The 14983-nt window shown below is 45.0% G+C and overlaps 1 protein-coding gene across 5 annotated transcripts in view; it reads right to left on the bottom strand.

Moving 5' to 3' along the window:
* The window catches only part of LOC109425028 (fasciclin-1), a 622197-nt gene that overhangs the window by 168928 nt on the left and 438286 nt on the right, over positions 1-14983 (bottom strand). The window lies entirely within an intron of this gene.

The raw sequence follows: 14983 nt of genomic DNA, 5'->3' as shown, positions 1-14983 counted from the left end.
CATACAATCTCCTGCCTTAGGTCCGGAAGAGGCTCCTGTCCTTGTACTTTCACATTTCGGTTCACGACACGCAGCCGGAATATGTTGAGCTTTTGGTGGAGCTTCCATGATTTTTCAGAAAGGTACAGCGTTTCCATTTCCTCGCACTCCGCCTCTTCCAGATGGCGTTTATTTATCCTGAAAGAGTCGGGTCTATTGTTTCCACTTCTGTATGTATCGTTCCACGTTCTGCCGGGTTTCATGCTGCAGCATTTTCACTCGCAGTGCGTTCTATTCGTTCCATCGACTCCGCTCAACGTCGGTACGCTTCGTCGTCGTTATTAGGTGCTTTGCTGTACATATTCCAGCAGCCTAGAGAGGCCGCATCGAGTTCGCACGCGTTCGGCATCGCAGCCTCATGATTCTGCGCGTATGCTGAGGTGACCAGCTAAACCACTACCAGGTAATGGTAGAAAGCGAGGTATATGCTCATCAGCTAGTGGTTTAGTCCTTGTAGGTGGTAACCTGTAGAGTACACGACGGGTTAAGGCGAAACTGGAAGCACTTCCTCATTTTTTTTGGTTTTTGATTTTTTATTCAATAACGAAGCAATATATTCAAAATCGGTTTTCGTGCCCATGTAGAGCATTGATCAAGGTATCTTCTGATTTTTTTTGTGGTGGAAAAAGTTTTCCGTTTTTGCAGAAACCATTTTTTTGTGAAATTTTATTCAAAAATGGTTTCTGCAAAAACGAAAAACATTTTCCACCACGAAAAAAAAAATCAGGAGATACCTTGATCCATAGTCTACATGTGTACGAAAACCGATTTTGAAAATATTGCTTCGTTATTTTATAAAAAATCAAAAACCAAAAAGTGAGGAAATGGATCCAGTTTCGCCTTAATGGTCATCATTCATAAGATTACATTTCGCAGTACGAATCAGTTTTTCCCGACATCCTCTCGATATGTAAGGCAGCTGGACGGTTGATCACCCATTGCGTTTCAGCGTTGATAAACTACACAGCGCAACATTTTTTTTGTCTCAATAGCAAACTTATGTGTCTCTGACAGATTTTGGGCTGCTGAATCCGAATCCGGGCTCAGATTTGCTCCAGCACGTCACAATTTAAAGCTATACCTCAATTTATAGGGCAAAATGTGTGATTCTGGGCTTTTTGACGGCAAGCTTCGAAGCATGGAAATATTTTTCAAGCAATCAAAGTGTTAATTGATCAATTAACATCTAAATTACCGATTTATGCCAAATATTTCGTTTTACCAAATCAAATTTGATATTTTTTAGCATTTTATGGTAGGTACAATATTTGCATGCAAGTTCAGTACCCAACTTAAAATGCTTAAAACTATGAAATTTGATTTGGTTAAACGAAATATTTGGCATTAACCGTTAATTTAGGTGTTAATTGAACAATTCATACTTTGAGGGCTTTAAAAAATAATATCCATGCTTAATGGCTTGCAGTCAAAAAAGCCCAAAATCACACATTTTACACTATGCTCAAAATTGTGACGTGCTGGAAAAAATCTGAGCTCGGATTCGGATTCAGTGGCTCAAAATCTGCCAGAGACACATAAGTTTTCTTATGAGACAGACCAAAAGTTAATTTTTGTTTCGCTGTGTAATACACAATATGAACAACTTATTGTACGAAATATAGAACACTCAAAAATAGGGAAAGTACTTAAAATAGGATCCTCTACCCATGTGGTTCCGAACCCTACTCCTACAAGCTGAGCAAAAAAATGCTTGTCTTTGAAGGTATTGTTCTGCTTCTTTCCTTTTTGTTTTCCTTCAAAAGAATGGAGATCTGATGTGAAAAATGTACGCATTCAGCTCGATGAAATCCTATTGATAATGTCTGGTGAAATAAATTGTTTCCCCATTTGATTCTTTTTCTTCAAATACCTTCTTTCGTGGAAAAGAACTGATTTTGCAAATTGAATGTAGAACTCTACGTTGGCCGTTTTACATAAATAGGCACACCAGCTCTTTACAGAAGAAGCACAGTAACGGCGATAACATTTTCTTCCATTGGTTTCCGTTTAAAGTGGCTTTTATCGGATGGTGTCTTTTCAGCTGGGAGCTTCCTCCCGTTCCACTTTGGGCAAAAATCAAACCTTACTGATTGACGTCATAGACACGGTCGACGGTCACATTCAAGTGAAATGCTCTTCCGACTGGGACCGGTTCAACATTGGAATATCATTGATTGCAGGCAGAATGTTCGTTCATTGAGAAGCCGAATGGCCTTTTTTTTCGATTGATATGGACGAGTGATAGCATTGATGGAGAGGAGAAAATAGCGTTTGGCAAGAAAATTGAATTTAATTACTGTTGCTTTACAAGGAACTTGGTCGCTCCTTTCATTATAGTGCGGCTGCCGTGAGAGGGACGTTCAGAGAACACTGTTGGCAGTCAGCAGAGGAAAAGTAAATTTCGGAATGTACGCTTTGATAGAGAGTTAATTAGTAATTGCTATGCTGACTTGTAGGCGTGTACAATTAATCAAATTTGTCTTTGATCGTTGATGGTTTCCTGGGAACGCAAGTAATATGGCTGAGCTGAGTAATATTTGAACATTTCCTCAGTTAATGTCTGAGAGTTATTTTTGCCTATAGACCATATAGCCTGAATTTGTAAGTTAACTTGAATTCAAGGTAGTAAATTAATGGAAAATTTCAGTACACTGTCATTTTGACGTGAAGCTATTATTATTCACTATTCCTTATCATACTTTCACATCACAAACTTTTCCACGAATCGATTTTTTTGTTTTACCCAACCAAAACTAGGATATCCACCCGAGGCAACCAGTAATTGAACAATAACCCCAATAAATCTCCCTATATTCTGTTTAGCTTTAGCTTCGATTCGATGACATGCAATCCGTGAAATAAAAAATGTGAGAGATGTTCTTCCTCACACTTCCCTTCCCCAAGATGTTATTGTGCCCTATATTTGCCGTAGCATTCGCCCTATTCATGTCTTTTTTTGAACCATCAATGAACCAGCCCTAGGCCAAATATTCTTTCTGATCGCACACATTTCGGTTGGTGTGCGGTCAGTCAGAAAGTGCGTGCTTTCCCTTCTTCGCCTGTTACTACACTTGGCTAACAATAGTGCGTGTCACAGATAACTTAAACATCCAACTCTAGGCACGCACACAAGTCTGTAAGGCCCAGACGTCCAATTTCAAAACGAATTGGGGTTGTTTTGATTGTGATATTGCTTGCAGTCGTCATTATTTATTACCAACTGACAACGCGGCAGGACTATTGTTGGAGTAACATAACCCTTGCTAGAAGCAAATCCGGCGGTAGGGGCCAGAGGCAAATGGCTTGTTCCATAAAGGTAATTTATTTTAATTGTATATACTTAATGTATGGATACTTCGGCGACGTTATCACTGATTTATGGTACATATCACTTGCACCAAGATATGTAGCCTTATGAAGGGGACTATATACTTGAGTTTCAGTAGATATCAATTAGCTCAAGTGTGATTATAATGATCAATCGATTTTGCTATTGGCAGCCATGCTTGTGCGAAGCAGGAGATGATATCATGATAGATGTGAACAAGTTTTAATTGCATGGAAGTCTCTTTAATTAAAACACTTGATAGTCCCATTCGGCCTTTGCCTGCCATGATGTCCATAAATACAGTCAATGTAGAAAACCATTATGAACCTATTCATCATAAGAAAACTCGTTCATTAAATCTTGAAAACACTTAAGGTGTTTTCAATATTATAATCTGTTACTATCAATTAAAATAGTAACAGTTACTCTTCTACCGAGAAGAGTGTGGGCTTTGTGGCTGAGCGATTAGCGGCGTCAGTCATTTAGGTGTCTCGTAAGGCTCGGAGTGTGAGTTCGATTCCCGCTCCAGTCGGAGAAAATTTTTCGTCGAACGGAAAATTCTCCACTGAGCCACTGGGTGTTGTTTGTGTTGTCCGTTGTCTAATGTTAGTAATGTTCAGTTTGTGCCGCCTCTGGCCGAAGACGGTGTGTAATTGTCTTAAAAAGCTTTCTAAAAATAAATAATAATAATAATAAAAAATGAAAAGAAAATGTAAAAAATTTAGCACACGTTTCCAGCGGAAAAACTGCGTTTTGTTTTTCGCGCGGTAAAGTGAAGTTGAATTGCGGAAAGCAACGCTAGTGACCCTTTTACGTCACTTCAGCTATCGAAATACGATCCAAACTAATTTGTAAATTCTTCAGGCCTTTGGGTATTTGAAGTCGATTATTTGTTTCGCGATCCACCAGTGTAAACTGCGAACAACGCAGCGGTGCCGAGAATTAGTACTTCCACCTTGCATTCAGTGTCCCGCGGAAAACCTCGTGAAAATGCCACCTCGCGTATCCGTGTCCGGTCCGGACTTTAGCGTCCTTTACAGGGGAATGAGGGTGGACCATTTGAGCCCAGGGGAACTCGATTATGAGCTGCGAGCTCTTCCTTCGAAACGTTGTCATTGCAGATGACGAATCGCGTTGTAAACGTCGCCGTCGGTTAAAGCAGATTTTGAAAAAATGAGCGGGAAGGCCACGAATTCATAATCCACTATGATCAGGATCCAGAAATTGATCTGGACGCGTGTAGATATTTGTTTCGGGAGCACGAAAGGACTCTTTCCAGACCAGCCAGTGAACAAGAGAAGAATGTTTGTAAAGCTCGCCTGTTGCACTTGGGCCACCGCCTCGCAGTGGTCAAAAATCACGCGGTCGGTGAATTAAAGGTTCAAGCGGGTGAAGCCTTTCGCAGCGTGCTTGATCTTTTTTCGGAGAATTTCTGGTCCGATGATGCTTTCTTTGCGGAAAGCGGAGACGAATCAGAGGAAGAAGATTTGCTGGACGAAGCGGCAGGAGGGACAGAGCCACCGCCGTTGCCCGATCTTCCGCCACAGACCGGAGCTCGGCCGAAGCAAACGTATATCAGTACAGATCAGTTCAATCAAGCAATGACTGATGTTGGTAGCTTGATCAAGGCACTGGCCTCTCAAATCAGTGGGCTGAGGGAAGAGGTTCAGAAGCTTTCACAACCTGCCAAGAATCCTACTTTAATGACACCAATCCGTTTCGGCAAATGCCGAAGGGGACCGATGAAGTGCCCACGGCTCCGAGAGTAAGTGCGGTTAACTTAGATAGAGACACCAGACCCACGGTAGCTCCGAAGGTCTCCTTTAAAAGGAGCGCTGGTTTCCCGGAGTCTACCACAGTGGGGGAAAACTTATTAAGCAACTCTTTCCAACAGAGACTGGATGATCTATCATTCACGTCCTCCGTTCAAGGCAATACTCAAAGTGCTGACAATCGTGCTCCTCCCAGAGTGCAGTATAGTCAGCCGGTTTACCAGGCAGCTCCACAGCGAAAGGTCATCCCGGTATCCCAATGGAAGATAAGAAAATATTCAGGATCGGACCAAGGTCTGGGGCTGAACGATTTTCTGTCTCACGTCCACCAGTTGGCAATATCTGAACATGCGACTGCCGATGATCTTTTCGATTCGGCTATTCATTTGTTCGATGGTGCAGCTTTGAGCTGGTACACAGCACGCCGCAATCAAAATTCGCTTTTTGGTTGGAGCCATTTGGTTCACGAACTCAAGAGTGAGTTGCGGCATCCCGATTTGGATTCCGTGCTCCGTAGTAAAATATACCAAACAAGGCAACAGAAAGGCGAATCGTTTCAGCAATTTTACTTGCAGATCGATAAGTTTCTTCAAGCGATGAACCAACCAATGACAGAGCTGGAAAAGGTCGAAATCCTCAAAGCCAATTTGCGCTACGATTGTCGAAAAGCGCTGATTGGAAGAAACATCCAAACTCTTTAGGAGTTGGTCAAAATAGGGAAAGATTTGGATGCCACCGACTTTTCCGCTTTTTCGAAAGTATTCGGCCTCTCCACCCGACAGAATTGTGCAATTGCCGCAGGAAACAGCAGCGCTGCGGGGTCAAAAACTTTTTACTCCCGAAATCGATCACAAGATCCGAGAAACGCGACGAATCAACCCACGAGAACACCCAAAACTACTTTCATCGGTCAGAAGGGATCGTCAAGCAAACCTCCGAACGCACCATTCGACTCTAAAAATTCTGAAAAGAGTTCGAACAAAACGTCTACTCCGAAAGAGACCGCCGCCGGTCCAAGTAAATCGAGCGCGTTGTTGAGAATGGTGTTCAATTATCGACCCCCGTCAAACGATGAATGTTTCAATTGCGGGGAGGAGCATGACCTCTCGGATTGCCTCATCCCTCGCCGAGTATTATGTGATGCGTGTGGCTTCAAGGGCTTCACGAGAAGTAATTGCCCGTACTGTTTAAAAAACCAGATGAGGAAGTCCTAAAGACGCTGGAACTTCCTCAAGCGCAAAGTGAGGACGATTTCATCAGCTGGATCTCCGAACTTGGCCAGTTTTACGAACCACGTTCAGAAGAGCCAGATGGTGAATCGCCTTCACAACAAATCTATAAAATCACCCTCAACAACAGTTACGATGATCGCCCTCATGTAGAAATCACCATTTTTGACACCAACGTGACGGCGCTTCTCGATTGTGGAAGCAACCTTACGTTCATTAAGTAAGATCTCTACGACCGATTCCGACGAGTTAAACTCAAAGAACCTTCCATTCCTGTTGAACTCAGAACGGCAGATGGTTCCCGTTTAGAGATTCTTGGAGAAGTGCTTATTCCGTACACTTTCAATGGAAAGACTCGAGTCCTTCCCACGTTGGTTGCTCCGGCTCTGACCAAAGAATGCATCTGTGGGATGGACTTCTGGCATATTTTCGGAATATATCCGGCTGTCGCTTCCCTTACGGCGTCTTCGCCGAAGCCCCCTTCAAAGTTGCAATCTCCGAAAGTAATCCTAACGGATAAGCAACAGCAGATTCTCGACCGCACAAAGCAACTTTTCAAAGTGGCGACGGCGGAAAACTTAGATACGACGCATCTGTATGAGCATACGATAACTCTGAAGGAGGAATTCAAGAACTCTAAACCGGTACGATTGTATCCGTATCCGATCGCCCCAAAAGTTCAGGAAGGATTATTTTCTGAGCTGGAAAGGATGCTTGACCGTGGCATAATTGAAGAGTCGAACTCGGACTGGTCATTGAATATTGTCCCGGTTCGGAAACCCTCTGGAGCCATACGTCTTTGCCTTGGCGCTCGCAAACTCAACGAGCGAACCGTACGTGACGCTTATCCCCTTCCGCACCCTGGACGCATACTTGGCCGCTTACCGAAGGCTCGCTACTTGTCGACAATCGACCTGTCGGAAGCATTTTTGCAGATCCCATTAGCTCGAGGATCCCGCCGGTATTGTGCGTTCAGTGTGCAAGGGAAGGGGATGTTCCAGTTCATTCGCCTGCCATTCGGATTGATCAACAGCCCAGGTACGTTGGCCAGGTTGATGAACCGAGTTTTAGGTCAGGGTGCACTGGAACCGAATGTCTTCGTCTACTTAGACGACATCGTCATAGTGACGGAGACATTCGAAGGACATGTACGGTTGCTCGAAGAGGTTGCGAGACGTCTACGGGAGGCTAACTTGTCAATTAAGCTTGAGAAGTCTCACTTTTGCTTAGATGAGATACCGTTCCTCGGCTATATCCTTTCTTCACAAGGATTAAGAGTCAATCCCGAGAAATTGAAGCCGATAGTCGAATACGAACACTATTACAAAGCTCCGACGGTTCTTGGGGATGTCGAACTATTACCGGCGATTTATCGCCGATTATAGCCAGACAACCTCGGTTCTTTCCGAACTTCTAAAAACGAAGTCCAAAAATTTGAAATGGACCCCTGAAGCCGAGGAAGCTTTTCAAGAAGTCAAAGCTAAATTGATAACGGCCCCGATCCTGGCCAGTCCAAATTTTGACCAGAAATTCATAGTCCATACAGACGCGAGTGATTACGCCATTGCTGGCGTTCTGACGCAGAAAGTGGACGGTCACGAACGAGTGATTGAATATTTTTCAAAAAAGTTAGCCACACCAGAGCGCTCCTACCATGCTACGGAAAAGGAGGGGCTCGCTGCCCTTCTCTCCATAGAGCACTTTAGAGGGTACCTTGAAGGGAGTCACTTTGTGCTCATGACTGACGCTTCCGCTTTGACGTTTATTATGCGTTCAAAGTGGAAGACGTCATCCCGCCTCAGTCGATGGAGTCTGTCCCTACAGATGTTCGACATGACAATCGTCCACCGCCGGGGCAAGAATAATGTTGTCCCCGACGCGCTGTCGAGAAGCGTCATGGTCGTGTCAGTGAAGTCGGAGTGCGATTGGTATACGTCACTTAGACAACAAGTGGAGGATAACCCGGATGACTATCCGGATTTTCGAATCCAAGACGGCCAGTTGCTAAAGTTTGTCTTTAATGACGATTTCGCCGACCACCGCTTCGACTGGAAAATTATTCCCAGTCCCGAAGCACGCTTAGTGATAATCCGAGCAAATCACGATGACCGGATGCACCCCGGAGTTGACAAACCTGTGGGAATGATTCGTCAGCAGTTCCACTGGCCCAACATGTTTAGAGAGGTGAGGGAGTACATCCGGAAATGCTCCGAATGTAAGGAGATTAAGCCCCCTAATGCCTCTACGACGCCACCTATGGGAGACATGCGAGTTGCTTCTCGCCCCTGGCAAATCATTGCCCTAGATTACATTGGCCCTCTCCCACGCACTACCAGTGGGAAGCAGTATATTCTAGTTACTCTAGACCTTTTTAGTAAATGGGTGTAATTACATGCATTCCCAAAAATTTCCGCTAAAACTCTTTGCGCAGAGTTAGTGGATCACTGGTTTTTCCGCAATTCGGTGCCAGCGATTCTGCTAACCGACAACGCCACCACGTTCACCTCCCGAGAGTTTCGCAACCTGCTAGACCGCTTCGAGATCCAGCAATGGTTAACATCACGTTACCACTCTCAAGCGAATCCGGTGGAACGCGTGAATCGTGGAATTAACACGGCAATTCGCTCGTACGCGCGCGACAACCAACGATCATGGGATACGCGGTTGTCCGAAATTGAACTAATTATTAACTCTACTATCCACTCCTCCACCGGCTACAGTCCCTTCCGGGTAGCCCGAGGTGAAGAGGTCGTTCTGAAAGGAAGCGATCACTCTCGTTTCGGGGATGAAGGTGAAACGACACTTGATGAGAGGATAGCGAGAATCCGGGATGAAAACCCACAGCTGTTTGCGTTAGTTCAAAAGAATTTACTAAAAGCGCATACCATCTCTACCAACACGTATAATTTGCGCACCCGGAAACCCGCTAAACCATTCGAGGTGGGAAGTACGGTGTATAAGAGAAACACTAAGCTTTCAAACGCTAATGAATATTACAATTCAAAATTGGGAGCACAATATGTACCTTGTACTGTTGTTGCGAGACACGGGTCATCGTCCTATGAATTGGTCGATGCGCAAGGCCGCAACATTGGCGTATGGCCCGCTCAGCTGTTGAAAGCCGCATGACAATAGCAATTGTTGTAGTCAGCCCGTTGTTCGAAGAAGAACCGTTCCCGATCACTGAGTCAGGATCGTTACACATCTAGAATAATTAATTATCGAATATGAATTCAAGACCTTCTTTAGATTTTTTCAAATTTGTCATCTTACCCTCTGTCCTAGGCTCATTTGTCTTAGGGTCGATTTCTTCACCTCGGCTTAACCGGTAAGCCAGGCTTACCCATATAGTTAAACCTGGTTTAACGCTTAAGCCAGGGTGAAGAAATTGGCCCTTAGGAGTTCGCTTCCGCGGAGCGATTCCTGAAGAATTTCACGCTCGATAGAAATTTAGTCGGATACATTTTGAAAAATCGAACACACCACCTGAGGAGACGTCCTCGAATGGTGGCAATCCCGAAAAGACGCGCGCGGACTCCGTTCCTCAGTGAACGAGAGTCAATCGAATACTAGAATCCGGATTCAAATCGATCGATTCACGAACAGTCGATCGAAGCAGTTCGCGTAAATGAGCAACTGTTATACTCTCGCGCATACCGTAATACGCGAGAGGTTTTCTCGCGCGATACGCATAACTCTCACGAGGCGTATGCGCGAGTACGTGATCTCTCACATGCTTCAGTAAATAACTAGTGATCACAGTTGATCACGTTTACCTATGGTAGGTACTTTATCTCAGAGATTGCAATTAGGCAATCAGTTCCGTCGGTTCCTTCGTCCTGATCGGTCCTGTCCCGCGAGACAGTCGGTGGCGTAGTATAATGTTTAGACCACGGCTTTTATCGGGGATCACGGACGCAAAGTGGAAGGTCGTTGTAACTTGTCGATCGACACCACCCTCGAAAGCCTGGAGAGGTTGGAAGAGGTGTGGATTGTAATATGTAGCTGTTAGTTTTGACCTTTTTGGTAATTTTGTTACTCGCGATGCGTTCACCGCAATGTTCGTTAAGATTAGTGTTTTCTTTTTGGTTTTTCCGTATCTAGTGTTATTGTTGCTTGCTTGTTCATAGTGGTAATTGCCTTAGTTAATAATCGTTATAATAATAGCTTATAGAGAAAAAAGAACAATTGTACATTATCCTTTTTTTCCCTGACCAGAGGGGGATTGTTACCGTACGGTAACATTTTGATTTTTCACAATATGATGTGGGACTGTAGGTGCCTAAAATGTAAGCTAGCCAACGTTTAATTCAAACGGTGCGGGCGGCTGCAGTGCTAACGCTCCGAACGCAAACCAAAAGATGGGTGACAAACTGATCGCGGCGGCGATAAAAGGGCGGATGCAGCAAAACGGTCACCCGCATCGGGAGGTTGGGTGTCTGTTAGGGGCTGAGAGGAGTCGATAGCCTGAGGGACGGGCAGTCGAGTGGCATCTATCAACCGGTGTACATTACACCAAGAAGTTTTTTCCGAGTTTGTTCCTGGAGATAATTCCACGTGCCTATTAAGAAGTTGGCAATTTAGCCCGGGACGAGAATCGTTTTACGGAAGACTCCGAAATAGAAGCTACGTTACCAAGCTTCGCCAAGTGCCAACAACAGCCACGACTGGTTCTGGATCTGGTCGGATCACCAGCTCAAACCGGCCACGTTTTGGTTGGTCTAGAGGCCACCTCAATCGTCAATCAAAAGGAAAAAAAAAAAAAAATATTTCCTGCTCGGTGACAAGTTGTGCGCCGTAGTCGCTGAAAGCCACCTCTAGGTCCCGATTTCCGACCACTGGTATACTCCGTCAAAACCCCTTTCACCGGGCACCGTCGTCCCGCCGGCCCGATTCACCATCGATCCAAAGAAGGTCACCGTTAGATTACTGCAGACCTTGACCGTCCCCGTCATCCACTACCAAGCGCTCCTGAACCCGAGGCTCTGAATCCCGACAGTTTCGCCTCTCCAACAACGTGCGTACATCGCGGCGGAGGCAGACCATTGAGTAGCCCCTCGCATCCCGCCAGGTGTCCCAGCGAGTGGGTGTATCAACCCTCACGCCGTTAGAAGTCCGTGGTGGTTGGGAACCGCTGTCCCACCGCCTCGCCCGTCACCGCCTCGACCGTCACCGCCCGCCGCCGTATACTTCAATAAACTAAAGTAAGTGAAAAATCCTGTTTTTATAATAGGACTCCCACATCCGAAACTCTCCCCTACTCAATCGCCCTGGGACCCGGGAGATAGAAGACGGCCTTGTGTGCCCACCCTGGAAGCGGCCGAGGCTCAGACCAGCTGCTTGGGGCTTAGGCCGGTCCCCGTCTGGGACCGCGCAACTACTCCCGGGGTCAAATTGTTTCAATATAAGGATGGAGAACCATTTTACAGCGCTTCTATGATGGGCACTTTTCCGCTATAATGAGCGTGGGTTTGTTCAACAGCAAAATCAACTAAAAGCACCTTTTTATATCTTGTTCTACTTTTGGCGTAACGCCCCAACTGAGAAAAAGCCTGCCTGCCTGGGGAAGCTATGTTCTATTAGCACATCTACAGTTACACACTGAGAGCCTTCTTTGCAATGTGTGTGTATAACAGGCATCGTATAACAGGCACCAAGATACTCTACGCCCAAGGGAGTTACGAAATAGTAATTTATGCAATTCAGTATCATAATTTACATTTTATATAACTCATTTTGGTATCATAATGGCCAATTTTTCCGAACTGGCTCATTATGCAACTGAAATGAGTTGCATAATGAAAAATAGTTGCATAATGTTCATAATGCAACTCATTTGAGTTGCATTATGAACATTATGCAACTCAAATGGGTTGCATTATGAAAAAAATCATTGCATAAAATTTTGTATGGAACTCGTTGCAGAACTCGATTTTTTCAGCACTCTTCGTATTTATCCAACTCGGCAAGCCTCGTTGGATAAATGTACGACTCGTGCTGAAAAAATCAACTTTTTGCAACTCATTACATAAATAACTATTACGCAACAAGGTGCAGAATGAAGATTTTTACAGCACGAGCCGTACATTTATCCAACGAGGCTTGCCGAGTTGGATAATTACGACGAGTGCTGTAAAAATCGAGTTCTGCACCGAGTTGCGTACAACGTTTTTTGCTATTTCATAAATTACCGCTTGAGGATATTTTTTCACAAAACTTCATCAAACTGCACACTGATGCTCATAGCCATGGTTAAGAAAATCTGATCATAGCAGGTTATACTGTGCAGTTGTCACATTTTTTTTCCAAAACTACGTCCAGAAAGCATCAAGAAGTTGATCAAAACTGAAAACAGTGCTGTAATGGTTCATTACGCAACGCAAATCAGTGCTGTAATGAACCATTACAGCACTGCTAATTTAGTGTGGGAAAGTAGGCCTTTTCCTGACAGATTTGCGTGAGGTAAAACAGCCTATTACAATGAGAAATTGCAAAAATATCATTTTTGCAATTTCTCATCGTTTGATCTGTTAACCAAACTGATGCCGATCCGAAACACCTAATTATAACAGCAACAACAATTCAAATACAGTTAGTGGCTGTAGTGGTGAGCTTACCCCTTTCGAAAAGCGTGTTAGCTAGTTCTCTTCTAAGGAGAGCAGATACCGGAGGAGGTAGCTGTGTCGAAGTGTCAGCGTATGGAGCCCCTTTTTCTCCTCGGCTAGTGCGCTGATTGAGGTCATGGATAAAGCAGGTATGAGGGCCATCAATAAGAACAGTAATGCGCTTTCTGCCTTGGAGGTGGTTGCGCATCAGCATGATTCCCTCATTGATTCTGCGTCTTCGTAAGTCAACGATGGTGGCCAAGCGGGGTCATGATAAACTGCAGCAGTAGCAGATCCCATGAAGCTGAAGGCGGAATTGCTTATGACAAGCAATCGAGAAAAGTGTGAGGTAGCCATCAGTGAGAAGTTACCAGGCGGCGCTTGCAAGGCCAGAAGTTTATTAATCTCGAGAGTTTCGGCGTTACGACAAGTTCGACCTCGAGCAGGCCTCCCTGAAAGCTGGGAAGAGTGGGCCTGAAAAGGCTGGCCTGTTCCGGATTGAAGGGAGCAGAGGATTGTGATCATTGGTAGATCCTCGGCCACCAGAGGTTAGAACGGGTTGAGGAGAGGACGCCTCATGGACCCTATTAGACAAAAAGAAAAATAGAGGAAGAAGATAGAGAGTAGAGACACAGGAGCGTAGGGACACCAACCTAAGGAAAGGCGGGTGGACAGGTGCCACAAGTGTGAAAAGAGTGACGCATTCGTCATCAAGACGGAAGAATTTAAATACTCGGAAGTCTCCCGAATGGAGGAGAACGTGCCTCTGGAGTGGACTTATTGACTAGAAAGTGTTGCAGGCGATGAGGAGCAATATCAATCTCGTTGATCGACGTACGCAGTATTCGACGTACTGCTATAAGTGAAACAATCCTCGTGCTCAAGCGCGACAAAACTTGCAAGGGAATCGCCTACAATTGTATGATGGAAGAGGTCGATGGCGAGAATGTCGAGGTGACGAAAAAAAACCCCGCAAGCACAGGTGGCCTTGGTACAGTTATCTAGGGAGGACGCTAAAAAGACCGTTAAAGTAAGCAAGTTCAAGGTGGACTGGTCGGCATGTCTGCTGGGCCACCGAAGAATTGCTTCAGGTGTCTTGAAACAGTCCACAAGTCATGGGACTGCAAAGGCTATTACAGGAGCAAGCTATATAGGCGATGTGGTGAAAATCATAAGACGCAAGGTTGCATAAACCCACCCAAGTGCTTAATTTGTTCCAGGAAATCTGCGAACAGCGTCAGGAAACCAACGGGAGATCCAAGGTGCCCGGTCTTCTAAAGAACCACAGCTGAAAAGCCTATATGGCAGCTGAGCAAACATCCTGCTAGAAACCCTGTCCATGCTAGTTGTCGATCTGGTTAATGTCGGCACCAGAAGTACCTTTAGCCGGAACGGAGTAGAGCCAATCATCGACATTACTTTTTGTAGTCCTGAACAAGTAGCTCAAACTGGAGTGTAGATGACGCCTGCCTACACTCATAGCAACCACCTGGCGATTCGCTACAGTATCGAAAAACAACAACATCGGGCAACGGGTAGAGGAAGATGCGACTTCGCCAAGGTCAAGCCCTCGTAAGTAAAATATAAAATACATACTTCAACGACGAGGTATTTAGGGAAACATTCTGCCTCCTTGGTCGAGCAGTAACGTGCTAGTAGTGGTGCTTTCGCGACCATGACAAGGGTGTCCGGCCATTTGGCCGAATGCCGTTTGTCCGAATGCTGTTTGGCTGAACGCCATTTGGCCGAATGCCATCTGGCTGAAAGCGACGTTTGGCCGAATGCCGTTTGGCCGAATCGAAGAATTCAGAAGAATTTTTTGACATTGTAACTGCCAATATGAAATATTTCCTTTTTTTAATCATAGGCTATTCTTTCTAGTTATGATATTCAGGGATTAGTTGGCGTTGAAACTGCCTACATTTTATCAAAAAAAAATCCTTTTTTGACTCATAGGCTGTTCTTTCAAGTTATACTGAGGCTGGGAACAGTGGTATGGTCACTTCACTT

The sequence above is a fragment of the Aedes albopictus genome, chromosome 1 (assembly GCF_035046485.1).
Source record: "Aedes albopictus strain Foshan chromosome 1, AalbF5, whole genome shotgun sequence".
NCBI classification, from domain to species: domain Eukaryota; kingdom Metazoa; phylum Arthropoda; class Insecta; order Diptera; family Culicidae; genus Aedes; species Aedes albopictus.
The sequence above is the reverse complement of the archived record's forward strand: the minus strand, read 5'-3'. Positions and strand labels throughout refer to the sequence as shown.